General features: G+C 38.3%; 1 protein-coding gene across 4 annotated transcripts in view; it reads right to left on the bottom strand.

The window, feature by feature from the left end:
* The window catches only part of LOC120773994 (homeobox protein prospero-like), a 265,699-nt gene that overhangs the window by 230,608 nt on the left and 17,434 nt on the right, over positions 1 to 17,657 (bottom strand). The window contains exons 1-2 of one of the 4 annotated variants that reach the window (XM_040103260.1): positions 11,303 to 11,751; positions 7,350 to 10,248 (exon numbers count right to left, since the gene is read on the bottom strand). The exons of 1 other annotated variant lie outside the window; for it this stretch is intronic. The gene's annotated coding sequence lies outside the window, so the exon portion shown is untranslated. Of the gene's footprint in view, positions 1 to 7,349; positions 10,249 to 11,302; positions 11,752 to 15,448; positions 15,498 to 17,657 lie in introns of those variants that run through there. 2 more of the 4 variants (XM_040103261.1, XM_040103262.1) reach the window with 2 other exon arrangements.

Raw genomic sequence — 17,657 nt, forward strand, 5'->3', positions numbered from 1 at the left:
ACAATCTGCGTCAACTACCTCGTCAACATGGCATATAAGGTTCTGTCGAGCGTAGTGTATGAAAGATTAGATCCCACCATCAACAAACTGATTAGACCTTATTAGTGTGGTTTCAGGCATAGAAAATCAAAAACTGACCAGATATTCACCATGCGCCAAATCTTGAAACAGATTTGAGAGGAAGACCGACACAAATCACCTCTTGTCGCTGCTTTTGATAGTACGAAAAGGAGCTGCCCTTATGCCGCTATGTTTGAACTTGGCATCTCCGCAAAGCTAATACGGATGTGTAAGCTGACGTTGAGCAACGCCAAAACCTCCGTCAGGATCGGAAAAGACCTCTCCGAGCCGTTCGATATCAAACGAGGTTTCCCTAGCGCGCAACTGCTCAATCTACTCCTGGAAGAAATAATTCGAGCTGCAGAGCTGATTAGAGATAATCTTCTATAAGAGTGTACAGCTGCTGGCGTACGCCGATGACACCGACATCTTCTGTTATCAAACAAACAGTTATCACATTTGCGACTTGGCTCCCACGTCACTGTTGACAGTCATAACTTAGTCGTAGATAATTTCATCTACCTTGGAACAAGCATTGACACCAACATTGTTTTCAGCCTTGAAATCCAAAGCAAAATAACTCTTGATAACAGGTGCTACTTTGGACTTAGTAGGCAATTGAAAAGTAAAGTCCTCTCTCGACGAACAAAGACCAAACTCTACAAGTCCCTCCTCATCCCGGCGAGTACCGCAGTCGATGGAACGACGAGCTATACGAGATATACGGCGACATTGACATAGTTCAGCGAATCAGGAGACAGCGGCTGCGCTGGCTAAGTCATGATGTCCGGATAAAAGATAGCACTCCAGCTCTGAAGGTTTTCGATTCAGTACCGACGGTGGAGGTAAAGGAAGAGTAGGACCACAACTCCGTTGGAGATATTAAGTGGAGCAGGACCTAACTGCACTTGGTATCTCGAACTGGAGCCAAATAGCAAAACGAAGAAACGAATGGCACGCTGTTGTTAACTCGGCAATAGCCTCCTCAGCGGTGTCTAGGTCAGCAAAGAAGAAAAAGACTATACTTAGAATACTTCTTTAAGAAATTTTTGCTCTCGAAACTTGAATTTGTACAAAATAATCCGATCGAAACGTATGTAGGTATTTACAAACATTTAGTTATGTAAATATTTAACCCTTCATCCAACAGATGTGCTGCACTTTTCAGACATTAAAATTCTTCTCGACATTTCTTCTTAGAAGAGGCATTTCTAGAGGCAGAAGCCTAGGTTAATATTTATCTTAATGAGAACGAAAGAATGCAGTTTATTTACGAAGTCATACATAAAAGTAATGACAATTACTATGCAATAACAACAAACAATGAAAGATATCATAGCAAGCATATGTGGGCACTAAAGTTGCCAGATGCAACAAAGTCAGCGCTAACGGTTAACTGCCTTAATATATAGCTGCTTAAGCAACTATTTGCTATAAATCATTGCTGCTGGCCAGCGCAATAGGTGAGAAATGCATTTTATAGTAACACTTAAGCATTCCACTGAATGGTGTTTATGTGGGCAAGGTTACTCAATTTATTGTAAAAGTCACTTTTAACAGCACTCCAGACGCTGGCAGTCACAAAGATGCTACAACAAAATGTGCGTAAGAAGACGCAGATCGATTGTTGCGCAAGCAAAGGCAGAAGGAGGGCAGAGGGAAGGCAGAAAAAAAGGTGCTCGTATAATCCAAATGTTTACAGACAGCGCCATGTGGCAACTGCCACACACATGCGACTACAAGTACAAAAACATTGCCACTGTGCGTTCTCGGCTGCATTTACTACTTTTTACACTTATCAACCTCAAGAAAACTGCTATTTTATGACGTTATTTAGATTATAATAGCAGATAAATCTAAACAGTGGTTCAACTTAATGACCCAAGTGGTTGCAGAGAAAGTCACAACAGTCTCCAACAGTCTCTCGGTGCTTGTTTGCTTGGTTTGTGTGTGTGTGTGTGTGTAAAAGCAGCTGCTTTGTTTTTCTACCTAACTGTAGGTCATGAAATGCCATGGAAATGCCTTGAAAATATGTGCATATCTCCGGTTTGTAAAATGAAATTAACGACAAGAAAATTAATGAGCACTTTTTTGTGGCTTTAAAGAGTTATGGAAATCAAAATGACATTTTTATTTGACTTTATATGAGCAATAATTTTATTTGTGCACTTAAATCATACTTCAACTCTTTCTTGCAGCGAACACATGTTTATTGTATTAGCATGAAGATTATGACAGAGCGGGAGGGAGAGAGAGAAAGAGAGACTTTTGAAAACAGGCTAACTTTGTTGTTGCTTACACTTCTTTAATCACTAAGATGAAATAAAGCAATACAAAGAGAAGTGACGAATCGAACACGACAGCCAAGATAAGATAAAATAGATATACGATATTGATAAAGTCCAATATACGGTTAGGTGCTGTGAGGCGATGTGATCACTATTTGGAAACATGGATCCTCGGGTCTTTATCCTGCGTCTGCTGTGCAGTCAGTTAGCAGGCGTTCTGGGGTTTCAGGCTCCTTGTCGCAGAACCGACAACTAGGCCCATGTTGTATAAGTGCTTTTCAACTTGCAGTGACCAGTATAGAATGCGACAAGTAACTTGAATTTGTCCCTGCTGAGGTTATAATCCCTTCCTAAAGCTACTTGGTATGCGCTAGTCTTGGACTTGTTACCAATATCTCTCTCTGGCTACTCCTTCTATCTTGCAGAGCAGCTTCTTTATGGTATGAAGACCCACGATGAAAAGTTCAGGTCTTACCATATTAGTAGATGCTGCGGAGCGGGTGAGCCCATCAGCCCGTTTATTTTCGGCTATACCTTTGTGACCAAGCACCCCGATAAGGTGCACTTGGTTACGTTCCGCTAGGTTATTCAGCCGTTCTCTACACTCCTGCACCAGTAGCGATTGGATCGCATAGACAGAGACTACTTAAGACCCGCTTGACTATCGCAATGCTTATACGTTCGTTGCGATAGTTGCGTTGGAGGATTATCTCTGTGCACCAACTTATAGTAAAGACTTCTGACTGAAAAAAGATCGGAAAACTTCCCATAGGTATGAAGAGTTTTGGAGTGTGGTGTTGCGACTCCTGCACCGATTCCCTTCGTTTTCGAGCCGTCGGTGTACCACTGGATTGCACTATCCCTAAGCGGTAGCTCGAGAGTGGAATCATTCCATTCGTTCTAAGGGAAACCTTGAACTTCATGGTGAAGTTTACACTTTTGGTAATGCTGTACCTTGGGAGAAGAGCAAATGGCATCACACAACTCTTTCATCCGCTGAGATGAGATTACCTTGAGCATGAGAGAGACGCTGGAACACCTCCTCTGGTATGCCCATTTATTTAGAACTCGGCTTAAATATCTAGGAGCTTCACAATTCAAGGGACTGGATGAAGTATCACAATTATATATCAAGTTTCTGTTAAACTTCGAAAAAAAAAACGCTGACATCCTACACGACGTAAACTTCAGATTCTTTCGAAGATTATATTGTTTGCCTTAGACAATAATCCATGCCATATTTCGGGAAAATATCTTGTCAAATGAAATTTTTTCATACAAAAATTGATTTTGATCGTTAAGTTTAGATGGCAGCTATATGTTTCAATTATCCGATATCGGCGGTGCTGACAAAACTTCTGAGCAGCTTCTTGGAGAGACGGAAACGAGAACAATTTAAAATTTTCAGATCGATATCTCAATACATGGGGGACTCAGTTCATCACGCTGATAATTTATTTATAACGGGTGATCCAAGTAGAGGTACTTTTTATATAGCCTTTTTTTGACAGATCTCGCATGAGTCGTGTCAAGCTCTCATGTTATTTATTGTAGAGTCACCGAAGTTTCCCCCTAGGTGTTTCAAACTTCCTGGCAAACTTGACATAAAAATAAAGGCTAGATAGTTCTCAAATTCAAATCAACAACAAAAAGAACGCAACACATGTTTCACATCTTCAATATTAACAGTGATGTTTAATACCATCAAGAAAATATTAACAGAGTTGAGCATGCATCCGACACTGGCTTATAAAACATAAATTTAACTTGGCTTTCTATACCGTGAGATTTTATTGAGAATGATAAAACACACCTTTAAGTTAAGTTCTGTTATTACTCTATGAGTTAGAGGTATTTTCTAATGAGGCAACTGTCAGTCACTAAACGAGTTGTGTGACTCATGCTTGTATAAACAACACTTAACTCGAAATGATAATACTTGTTGGTATTTATTTGGCTGCACCCCTATTTATGGATCTTCCGTTCCCCACTTTACTTTAATGTGCATGCTTATTATCTCTTTTATGTGGGCTAGAAGAAATACAATGACACTGATAATGTACAATATATGGAATTACAATGAAGCGCTCGTGCTTTTCTCAGCATCTGTGGCGCCATGCAGGCGCTCATTCATGCGTTTGGAGCATTGAAATGCTCTGCTTCAGCTGCCACTTGCGAACTTGGTTTTTCTTATATCAAAAAAGATGTTTCTTATATGAAAAATGATAGTAAGGAATTATTTGAAACATCAGCTAGTTGAAGTTGACTTTTTAAGAGCCATAACTTGACCAAAAGTTGCAAAAATCGTCGCTAGATTTCGAAATATATATATATATATACATATATATACTGTATTAAATGTGTTTCAATGCATAAATAATTTCAATAGCGTAGACATACAATTCCTTAGAAGGTACAAATGGTGTGTAAAGCAAGAGAGTCAATTATGCCTTAGTTATAATAAATGAAGCTAAATTGTGTGCTGTTTTTACGACACAATAGCTGTCATCGATTCGCCATTTCACTATCGCTATCTTGTCAAAAAATGTTTATTTAGTAGAAACAACAAAGTGACTGAACTGAATACGATATCAGCGAATATGCAAATGCCGCTTTACTATTTAATGTTCCATTTTTTTTACAGATTTTAGGCAAGTATTACTATTGGAGATGCTTCAAATGTTAAGTAACTCTTGCAAATAACAGTACAATTTTTTTATAAAATGTATTTACTTATTGATTTTATTAACTCAGGGAGGTATTCTAGTCTAGAAAAAAAACAATTTATTTTTTCTTATACCATTTTCAGAGTTCAAGGGGTTACATGGGTTTATGGGTTTCAAAAAATCGACTTTTTTATTGTCTTATTCAAGTCTACAACACCTCTAAAATATTGTCCTAATATTTGGTAGTCGAAAAAGTCTTTTCGTATTTTGTCAATAGTTGTCGTTGCAGTCGTATATTTCCAATGCTATCAATCACATTGTGTCATACCGTATAGTGTTGAAAAGGTGAGATTTTAAGCTTCATTTAACCAAAAAAAATTAAATTTAGGAAAGTTGAAAAAAAGTTACAGCTGTACAAAAATGAGTAAAAATAATGAAGAAATTCGCTATATTTTGAAATTTTTGTATAAAAAAGTGAAGAATGCCACGCAAGCCACCAATAAAACTTATTAAGTTTTCGGAGGCGATGCTGTATCAGTTAGTGTAGCACAAAAATGGTTCGATCGCTTTCGTTATGGAAATTTCGATGTGAAAGGTGTACCTCGCTCTGGTCGACCTATCGTTGAAAAAGTCGATGAAATTATGTAAAGGATTGACCAGGACCGTCACATAAGCTGTCATGACATCGCTAAGGTACTTAACATTCATCATCAAACGGTTTTGAGACATTTAAAAAAGGCTGGCTGCAAAAAGAAGCTTCATGTTTAAGTACCACATGAATTGTCTGTGAAAAATTTAAATAAATTTGCTGACGCGAAATGAAATCGAACCATTTCTGAAGAGAATGGTAACAGGAGACGAAAAGTGGATTAAATGCGACAATAATGTGCGAAAAACATCATGCTCCAAGCGTGGTGAAGGTCAACGAATGGTCGCAAAACCACGATTGACGCTTGAAAGGTTATGGTGGGAGTTTGACGGGATCGGAAAGAATCACCCACTACTAGCTGCTCCAGCCTGGTTAAACGATTGATTCTCCATTTTTCTGTGAACAACTGATGAGATTGAAGCAAGCAATCGAAAAAAACGGCCAGAACTGATCAACAGAAAGGGCGTCGTCTAGACCACACACAACTTTGATGAGTCGGCAAAAACTGGGAGAGTTTGGCTGGGAAGTTTTGATGCATCCACCATATAGCACTGACCTTGCACCATCGGACCACCATTTCTTTCGGTCCAGAACTCCCTTGACGGAATAAAGTTGGCTTCAAGAGAAGCATGTGAAAATTACTTGTCGCAGTTTTTCACCGAGAAATCAGAAAATTTTTACACTGATGGAATAATGTCTTTAGCAGAAAAATGGCAAAAAGTGATCGACCAAAATGGTACATACATACTTATTTAGTTCATTAAAGTTCAATTTAAAAATAAAAAAAAGTTCAAGTTTGATTAGAAATACGGCTACCCTATATTTCAAGTTGATTCAAGTCTGCCAAAAATCCAATTTTCAGGTTTTTCTTTTCTTTCGTACAAGTTCTGTATTCTTAAAAAATATTTCATTTTTATATGAGAAAAAAACTGTTGAAAAAATCATGTTTTTACCCGAGGAAGCCCATGTGAGCCATTAAGGCATTATATCCACTTGCAAATCATAAACATATGCTTTTTGTGAAAAAACATACAAATAAATAAAATGAAAGTACATTTACAAAATTTAATACACTGCGAAAATTGGTGATTCATTTTGGAAAATTTTGGATTTTCTTGAACCCAAAGCCGATCACTAGGAAAACCTCCGAAGGTGACAGGCAATAAAGACGATGTTTCTGCTTTAAATTATGTCAAATATAAAAACCAAAAAATGTGTGCTACTTTAAATGAACTAGCCATAATTTTGATTTTTGTGAAGTGGCGAATCGAACAAACAACTGGCATAAATCAAATATTCGCTTGTATTGAACTCAAGTGGATACCTTCCTAGTTGTTCGACACACAATGATTCTGAGGGCCGAGCATATTTGCAGGGCTCACAAGAAACGTAAAGAGAAGTGGTGAATGGAAGACAGTTATGGCTTAAAATCGTATATATTTATATGGAAAATATATATTTACAGCAGTGACTTCATAGCTCTGCTCAGCGCTGCGGCTATCTGGCAAAACCCTGGGTAACATTTTTTTAATACACCAAAGTAATATTTATTACAGATATACATATTTATATAGTTATATATAAACAATATTAAATTACATAAATATACCACCACATACAGCTGCAGAAGCATATGCATGTGTACTCATATTAATAACATTTTAATTGCTTTTTATTCCTACTGACCTGCAAATCCACATCGAACGTAACGCGTCACGTCGCGTCGCATACCAAGCGAGTCGTATAAGATGCAGAGGCAACAACAACTATAAAAAGTGGTGATAAATAAACGGTTGGCAAAAATCGCCTGCTGCAGAGAGATGGATGACCACTTCAATCCGGTGCGCATAAATTAGATTTTCATTATGAAACGCATCCGCTGCTGGCTAACTGCCTTACTGACTGCTGACCGACTAACAGCAACGCGGCTGTTGGAGCGACAGATATACGCAGTATACAGTATTACTATATATATTTGTAGGTATATAGATATTCGCACTTCAACTCTTCAATGGGTCTGCTCGACTTGGTTATAACTTTCAAGTATCTCACTAACGCGCGCACTAACACACACACGCGTTTTCACTGGCGATTTGTAACGCTGTTGCTACAAGTGTGTCGGTATGTATGTATGTATGTATGAACGGAATTACGCGTTAGACACTTTACGCTTGTATGTATGTATATATAAATATATGTGTGTGTTTGCATGCACTTGAGTATGAGTTTCTTTATATAACTATTATTTACACACAGCGGGACTGCACATACACACGCACGCACTGAGAACTCAGAATGGACTCAGTTCATGGGGGGTGGCACACATCGAACTAACACTAAAGTAAACTATTTTATTTTACTCGTAAGTACTTGTATATTTTATGCCACTATTTATTTTTTTCTTGCTATTCCATCCACTCACTGCTTCGCCTGCGCTAGTTGCCCGCTTTATAGTTCACACTAATTCAACACAATTTCCGTTAAATTAAATATGAAAAAAGTGCAATGGCACCCACACTAACGATGACTTTCCTTTTGGCCGCCGCCGTCGCCGTCTGACTTGGCTTAGCTTCGCATACTTTATGAAGTCGCCTTGCGCGCTACGATTGCGTTCGGTGCGTTTGCCTTTCATGCGCTACATTAGGTCCTTAAATGATGGCGCTCATGCGGCAGCTCCTCTGCTACTGCTCAGGCTAGCTGTTTGCACTGGCTCGTTCGCATTTAAGCAAACAGTGGTGACAGTTATTACGACATTATGACCGAAACGAACGGCGCTGCATGAAGGAGTTAGATTAGTTGGGGCGCGCGGTACGGAAAATAGGCGAGAACCTTTTGCGACGTTCTGCGCTTGTGACGCTTGGCACTAGTTGCTGCTACTTATATCAAAAACTGCACACGCGTCTAATGCGTAAGTTGCTTTGCGCGTTTGCGCTTAGTATTTGTAAAAAAAAGTGAACTTTTGTGACGCGTCCTCTGCACTTCAAGTGTCGTTGGCGTTGAAATATTGCAAACGCGTTGCGTTTTTGTTACTATAAATTCAAGTTGCCTTACGCGCGTTTTACGCTAAAAAATAAACGACTTATGTGCTTCGCCACCTACACAACACGAAGGTGGACACGGCGCTTTCCAACTCAAACTCCAATTCAAACTGCAAACTTGCGGCTGTGTGCGCGCTGCTGCCTTTAGCAGCTGCTGGCGGTGCTAGCGCGTGGCGTTAGTGCTGATGTTTGGTCACAGCGGCAACCGGAAACATTGAGTAAGAAAAATGTGTTGACGCGCGCCGTTGGTAGCGTTTGCGTAAGCTGAAAATTAGTTTAGTTTTCGCGGCTTCCGGACCAGCTATATACATACATATATATGTGTGTGTGTTGGTTCGTTACTTGAAGTTGGAATTTTTAACGCGACTCCCGACCTCGTATTGGCCAACGCGCTGACATTTATTGCTGCAAGCCACTACGCGCTTGCTATGCGCTTGGTATTTGCAGTGCCAACACTGATTTCTGTTTTTTTTTTGGCTTGTTGCCGCCTGTGGCGCAACGCGTTGCTGTACGTTGTTGTTGCTATTGCAAAAGTTTTTCACTTCGGTTTCTCCTTTAAATTCGCTTGCGCGGCGCAACAGGACCGCAAACCGATACAGTGTGACGTCGCTACGCTGCGGAAGTAGAAGTAGCGTGTTTGCGCTTCGCGCGCGTTTGCTACTTCCGTGATTGAGTTGCCCACTGCGCGCTCTATCTTCTACGTACATACGTCTTGTAGTTGCTTATTTTGCTGGCACAAATACACAGCGCGCGCGTGCGACTTTGTAGTGCTCCGACTTGTCTGCGCTACTTAGTTGACTTCCTTGCTGTGGCGCCTTGCCGGACCGCGCGCTTGCTTGCTGATAGGATTATTTGCGTGGCTTCGCCTCAATTATTCAGCGTCACCGCAACCAATGCGCCGCTGTTTGTTGTGTGCCTGCCTGCCTGTGCCTGTGTGTGCGCGCTGTCAAGTGGCAATTCTTCTGCACAGCATGGGCGTGCGGCGCTTATTCTATTGAATTTATTTGCCAGCTATATTCAATTTGTACACTTCACAGCAGTATAGGCAAAGCCGCCGTATAAATTATTAGTTAAACTGTGATAAATTGCGACACAATTCTTTAGTGCGTTCGCTTATTTCTTATATAGGTATGTATATGTAGAGTTATTAGCGCAAATCCGGTTAAGTCACACACACAGCTATATTTATACCAAATGTTCGTATACTTTAAATGGCTTAAAACCGCAAAGTTTCAGCGCGGCTGCAGTCAAAAGCTACAGTTTTAAGCTTATTTTTGACCCACTGTGCTGGCGTTTTCCTGCTTTTTTGGCTATGTTAAGCCATGTAATGCGCGCTTTGCCACAAATATTTACGCGCAACAACAAACACTTGCACAAAATGTTTGCTTCATTAAACACCAGCGCAAAATACCAAACACACTTCGCGAATGTTTCACTTACAGTAGTTTTATTATTGAAATTTTTTCGTTATTTATTTTACTATTTTCGACCACAAATAGCTTTTGACTTAAGTAGGTGCGATATACAAATATTGAGCTGTTTATTTGCTATTTAAAAAAATTTTAATTTTCATATTCTTTTTCAATTTTTTTATTTTTATTTTAAAAACTTTTTATACCAAAATTTCCATTAAAATTTTGTAATTGTTTTATTACTTTTTGTAAATATTTTATTTAAATTAAAATTTTTTTTTCCTATTTAAAAATTTTTTTATATTTAATTTTAAATTTTTTTATTTTTAATTTTTAAATTTTTACTTAATTTTAATTTTTTTATTTATATTTTCAAATTTTTATATTTAATTTCAACTTTTTTATATCTATTTTAATTTTTTTTTTAATATTCTGTTTCACTGTTCTTTATTTTTAATCAATTTTTTATTAAAATTTTTTCTTTAAATATTTTTTTCGCTTCAGTTTTTATTAACAGCAATGTTTTGATTCACCGTTTTTATATTTAATAAACAATTTTTTTTATTTCTATTTATAAATTTTGTAATTTATTTAATTTTTCACTGTTTTTTATTTTCATAAAATTTTTTTCTTCAATTTTTTTTTCTTCCAAATTTTTTCGTTAAAGTTTTTGTGAACAGCACCGTTTAGTGTTAATTTTTTTATTATTATTCTCAAATTTTTTGTATTTAATTTTAAATTTTTTTATTACTATTTTCAATATTTTTTATATTCTATTTCACTGTTTTTTATTAATACATTTTTTATTAAAATTTTTTCTCCAACATTTTTTCGCTTCAGTTTTTATTAACAGCAACCTTTTATTCACCGTTTAATTTTTATATGCGATTTTTATAGCGCCACAAAATTTTTTCACCATGAAATTTGATATAAGCAGCCTTTGTGGCATGTTTTTGTACATTGGAATTTTTCAGCAATTGTTTCTGGTACTCGCATTGTTATGCTGCTTGCTTTTTCATGACTGCATTCTTTCGTTATGTGACACACACACACACATATGCGCGTAGTCATCGAAATTTCCACAAAACCGTTCAAACAGCTCACCGTGCTGCTGCTGGCTGCTTTGAGCCGCAAAAAAAAACAAAAAACGCGCTCACACACACAACAAAATACCAAAAGGCAAACAAACCGGTTTCAATGTATTTTCAAATGTTGTTACTCGCTGCTGGCCAACTAGCAAGCGCACTCACTTTACAACACGCTCGCCACTGCTGCCGTGCAACACTTTTGCCGCTTGCGTCTCCGGTGCTGTCGTCGTCGTCACCGTCGTTATTGTCGGCACAGCGTAAATTAAATTCAATGGCAAATGGCGTTTGCTTGCTACCAATTCAAACGTAGCATTAAGTTTATATTTTAGTTTCTACACACGCTTTATTTCCACCAACCACGAATAACTCAACTCAAGCCCACTCACGACAACGAAAACTTGTAATTTATCAACTAAAAATCTCTGTTTACCGAAATCAAAAAGTCAACGCTATGCTTGAGCACGATATTGCCCGACCATGCCGCCGCACACAAAAACACACGTCCTATTACGAGCGTTGCCAAACTGACACTGGCCAGACAATTGAGACAGAGACTGAGCAAACTTGTCTGTGCCTGAACTGACTGCACTAACTGAACTGCCTGTGCTGTGCACAAGAAGACTCCAGCGCGCCGCTGACTCGCTGACTTGCTGCTGCTGTGTCGATTGTCGGCTGTCGCCTGGCGCTGTTGGCGTACGAAATGCAAGTTTTGCGAATTAACCAAACAACCCCACTGCTGCAAACATATTTGCACTGACAAACCAACACGCGAGCACACACACACTCGGGCGCACACGTACATTGGCGTTGAAATGCAGGAAGAGTTTCGGAGCATAAAGGAGCACAAACATGCGCAACACCAATAACAGAGAGTAACAACAGTAATGTCAACAGCGTGACGTTAAGGTTGGGTTGTGGTGTATGTGTGTGGTGCTGCGCGAAGGTGGAAAAAATGTTGTTAGTTAGTTGTGGTGTTGTTGTTTTATTAGTTTTTAAAACGAAATTATAGCAACGTCGGCATCATTGTTTCGTTCGTCCACAGCACGTACGCCGCCACCGTCAACACTTTATTACCAGTAGCAGCGCTGGCAAAAACAACATGGTACACCCTCAACTCACTCCACTACTGAGTCATCGTCGTCGACTTCGACTTTAGCTCCCCCATTTAGTCAAAGGCTTCGCTGGCTTCTATGTCAAACTCATAAACGTGCTGCTCTACGCAGACTCTTTAAAACACACAGAATTTGAACATGTATAATATAACCGTGGCACATACTCTCACACACATATATGCGTGTATATGTGTGCGCTAGCTGCGGGCGCGTTTTAAGAGCGGAAATAACAGTGAAAGAGAAGCGCCCAGGCATTAATTTCCTACTTACTATGCTGTTACTGTGGGACGATATTATGATGGAATATGATAATAACTAAATAATTTGAGACAAAGACTCAAATTTCGTATTTAAGACTAAATTTATTATGCGGAATCATTGCGAGTGTTGGAAAAGGCTAACGATGATTCAGTTTTACGAAAAGCACAAGCTTACGAGTGCTACAAAGCCTTCAAAAACGGTCGTGAGATCGTTGAAAACATTCTTCGTTCTGGACGACCTTCAACCACTTCAGCTGATGAAAATATTAAAAAGTGTAGAATATGGTGCCAGAAAATCGTCACATTAGAGAGATGGCAATAGAGGTCGACATCTCTTGGGAGTCTGTTCGATTGATTTTGGTGGATAATTAAGGACTCAACTCGTCCCGATAAAGCTGATTTTTTTTAAAAGAGTATCGTAAACAGGTCCCTTTGGACATGCTTGGTCCGAATTCCCACATTCATGGAGAGGATTATAACTGCCGATGAGACATGTGTTTATGAGTTTGACATGCAAACAAGTCAACAATCATCGGAGTGAACCCGTTTGCAGTCGATCGAATGGATAAAACAAAATTCTCAGAAAGAGCTGAAGGTCATCCTAAAAAGTGCTAAAGAAAGTGCTTCGAGGACTGGAAAAATCGTTGGTAAGCGTATTACATCTGGTGGGGATTACTCTGAAGGCCATAAAATAAATATTGATGAATATTTTGCGCAGAATTTATAATATTTCCTATATTCCTCCAACATCCAGGTTATTCCGAATCATTAAGTTCTGATGCGCCTAAATTTCATTTTTTTTACATATATCTAAATTGAATTATTGCTAAATACTTCTTCATATCAAAAATATCGGATCTGATTTAAATCTTTTTAAGCGGCTAAAATTTGTCTTTAAGATGAACTAACTATCAGTCTTCCAAATAACAGTCCAATAATAACTGAGTTGGCTCGGAGCGTGACGAACCAACCGAATTCAGATAGATACAAGAATATGCTTTCAAATTTCAGAGTCAACAGCTACGCGGCTGGCGTTAACGAGTTTTTTTAAAACCACGATTTTCGACTTGGTAGAGTCATAAAGAGGAAAAAATTAAGTAATCACCTTCGATTTTTTTAAAAATGTTCATCAGGAAGGAAAACCCCAAAGGTAGCGGCACATGCGGACGACATTGTCATCTTAATAACGGGTAGGTATGTAGAGACCATTAGAAGTTTTATGACCACCACTACAGTCCAGAATTGATCATCACAAACGGGTCTGGGATTGAACCTGGAGAAAACGGATCTGCTTGTGTTCACAACAAAGCACTAAATTCTTCTATGGAGGTTCCATTTGATAAATGGGACACAACTCACTCTCAAGGACCGCACCAAGTACTTTGAGGTAGTCTTGGACAGCAAACTGCTGTGGAAGCACAATGTGGAATAAAGAGTGAGAAAAGCTAGCAATGCTTTATATGCTCAGCACAACCTGGGGGTTCTCTTCCTCTCTCAGAGTGCATGAGAGATGCTTCACAGCTATTTTAAGACCAAATCTATTCTACGTACGGAAGTCCACGTACTGAAAGCCAATGGAAAGGGCTCAGAGGCTCGTTGCGCTGTGCATAACAGGCTTTAAGAACAAATATTGACTGCAGGAAAAATTACATAAAAAGCTTTTGGTCATAGCTCGGTGAGTAATGGTGGTTGGGCAACTACATGAACTCACTTTTGAACTGGGAAAGAAGGTTCAAAGCATATATAGAAAAAGAAGGCTGGCGTAAAGGTATGTTAGCTATGCGCAACACTCTAAACATTTATACGGATTATTCGAAATTGGACGAAGGAGTTGGTACTGAAATATGCTGTCCAGAGTTAGGCATAAGGCAACCTTTTAAGTTGCCGAACCACTGCAGTATTTTTCATGCTGAGGTCTTTGCGAAAGCCGCACAGCTGGCCTCTAATGCACCTGCATGCAATTCCAGAGTCAACATCTAGGTAGAGTGCCAAGCAGCAATGAAGGCAGTAACATGATGGGCAATACTTCAACAGAAAGGCATCGAGTGCTGTCTGCCAAGAATGGAGACTCGAATACTCCGGCAGGATGGGGCTGACAGATCGAGAAGACTGCAGGAAATGTCTTGAGCAGGACACCAGGGAAATAATGGAGCATCTCTTGTGCACTTCTCCCGCATTGGCAAGACTATGATACAGTGGAGGATAGTGGATCGATAGTGAGGTTGCACAATTTGTAAAAATTCGCGACAAGCGCAGGTATACTAAAGGATGATTACTTCTCAAGGACCTAGCAACAGAACCCCATCTGATATCGCAAAGCACCAAAACTGGTCTCTGCGTGGCTTATTGGCCTACCAGATTACTTAACCAAACCTTACCTATAATTTCACTGTAATAGATAGTATGGTTTCATTCGTAACGACTGAGTGAATTTTAGGTGTGTGATTTAGTTATTATATTTTTCTTATATTATTGAATCTGATACCATAAATAGACATACTAGATACAGCACACCGCTTTTAGTAACAGTGAAAAATTTAAACATACTTTAGAAGGGAGTATACGTCATTTTTACATTTAGTTAAGTTCCGGTTAGATAATAGAAACAAACCGGGTCACCCTCTGAATTCTGTTGAAAATATGAGTCAATCTCTTGGTAAGAATTCTTTCATTTGATATGAATTCTTGTGTGCGGACTTATAACATAGAGATAAACTCATATGTAAAATAAATTGTTTCATTCATTGAATTTTATTTTCAGAAATATATATTATCAGATGTGTAACAATTTTTTAAATTTGGCATTACACAAACCGATTCTTAGTGGGTTATTATTAGGATCATTTATAATACTTCAAAAATATGTTTAACTTACCTTGAACCGCTCTGGTTATGCGCCAAGAATAATGATCGACAAGTGTTTCCTAAAACGAAAAATAAGAGAGTAATGTTAACTATTTGTTTTGGTAAATATAAATGGGTTTCTAATAATTTTTAAATCTTTTCAGCATTTTTTCTGATTTTATTTATAAAATACTATGCTGTTGGATTAAAATTAACTATTTTCTAATTTTCTTCTGTCGGCACTAAGTTGACCATACTACTTAGTCCCTACTCTACCAAATATTATATACTCCAACTGAGCAAATTAAAAAATTAAAAATAAAAATAATTGCTATTTCCTCAAAACACACCACTGTGCAGCGCTCTTCAAAAATTGGTCGCTTTGTCTTTACTCTGCATTTCCATAAAAAACATACCACAAATATAAATATTTTGATATGCCTGCATATCATTTGCGTTACAATGACGCTTCAAAAAACCCGATACTCATCGACAACTGTAGGCACATGCGTCTGTGTACGTATGTACTATACTATATGTTTGTAGGGGCGTGCATACTCGCGTGTGTTCGTTAGGGCCAGAAAAACGTGTTTGGCTTCCTTTGCTCTGCCTTTTTTCCCGCCTCCGTTCGTTGCGTTTGCCTTTGTTACTGGTTTTTGGTTAAGTTCCCAAATCGCATTCTTCATCAGCACAACTCGTTTTCTGCGCGCTCTCACGCTCTGGCGATGTAAATTTGTTTCTTGCACTTAACATTAAGGGAGTGTAACATAAAATTAGAGTTCTCTTTAAGAGCATTGATTCTTAATTGTTCTTTTTCATACCTTCGACCACAACTTCGCTAATGTAAGATTGCTTCGTGTAAAGAGCGAACAGTTTGTTTGCTGCTTCGTGCTGCGTTTGGTGCGGTGGGGAGCGTTTGCGTTTAGCAGCTGTTTTGCATTTTCTTTTGAGCATAGCGTTTTCCACATTTTGCCGGCTTCCTTTTGGAGTGGTAGTTCGTGTTTAGTTTGTTTTTGGTTGTATGCTTTGCTAATGTGATTCGGCGTTTTGTGTAAATATGTATGTACATATGTAAGCATGTTTTTATGGGGTGTAAGCGATATGAGTGGGTGGTGGTGGCTGTGGAAAATTCCGTTTACTGTTTTTTTGCGGGTTGCTTAGGGAGTTCGTCAATGCTGCCAGTCGGTTTTAATGAATGTAGCAAGTCAAAAGTGCCTGTAATTTTATGCTTCTGCAGTACAGGGAATGCCTTGATTGACTAATATGACTGCCATCAAATTGTATACTGTTTCTTTTTAACCTAGAATATCTGGTCGTATTGGAAATTTCCAGTTTGCTGCTGAAGTCTTTTGTTTCATATGGGCACATATGTATGTACATACATAATTCATTGTGCACCTTACGAGGTCTGTTTTAAAGGTCATTAACTTTTTCAATATTCCATGTGCCATAACATTACATGTCTACTACTGTTAACACCTTTCTGTATACACGTACACTGTTAAATTGAAACTCTGTTATTAGCATTGTGGATTTATTACAACACACCAGAGACCAATAAACAGCAAATAAATTTGAATAGCCGAAAATGTATGCGGGCGAAGGTGAAGGTCATAGTGAATGTTAAAAGAGTAAATCTGAAACTGATGAATATTTCACCAACATAACAACGCTAGAATATACAAATTGGTAGTAGCGTAATACATAAGTATTGTTAAAGGCAGCTTAAGGCCGAACCTATTCTAGATTTTCTATGCTGTGCATATTTCTACCTGTAAAAAAATAAGAAGTTGTTTTATAAAATACTTGTTCATTGACGAATAAATTTAATTTATTTATTAGAAATCATTAGTTAATTCGTCTTTATATTTATGGCTTAAAGTTTTATTCGGTTTCGCTGGTTGCAGAGTAAATTTGAACAGCTTTAGAAGAAATATACTTTATTACATTAACTGTAAAATCACTTATATTCTACTGAAAATAATTGATAATACTAACAAAATGTTTTGTAATAACTCTGAGGATCTTTGTTCAGGCTTCTGTGTTTGATAGTAAACTAAACTCTCTCTCAAGGACCGCACTAATTACCTTGGGATTGTCTTGGACAAAAAACTGCTGTAGAAGCACAATGTGGAGGAAAGAGTGAGAAAGGCTATCAATGCTTTTTATAAGCGTGTAGGCATATGCACGGAACAACCTTGGGGCTCTCGCTCTCTCTCATACACTGGTGCTACACTACT

This window comes from Bactrocera tryoni, chromosome 4, assembly GCF_016617805.1.
Source record: "Bactrocera tryoni isolate S06 chromosome 4, CSIRO_BtryS06_freeze2, whole genome shotgun sequence".
NCBI classification, from domain to species: domain Eukaryota; kingdom Metazoa; phylum Arthropoda; class Insecta; order Diptera; family Tephritidae; genus Bactrocera; species Bactrocera tryoni.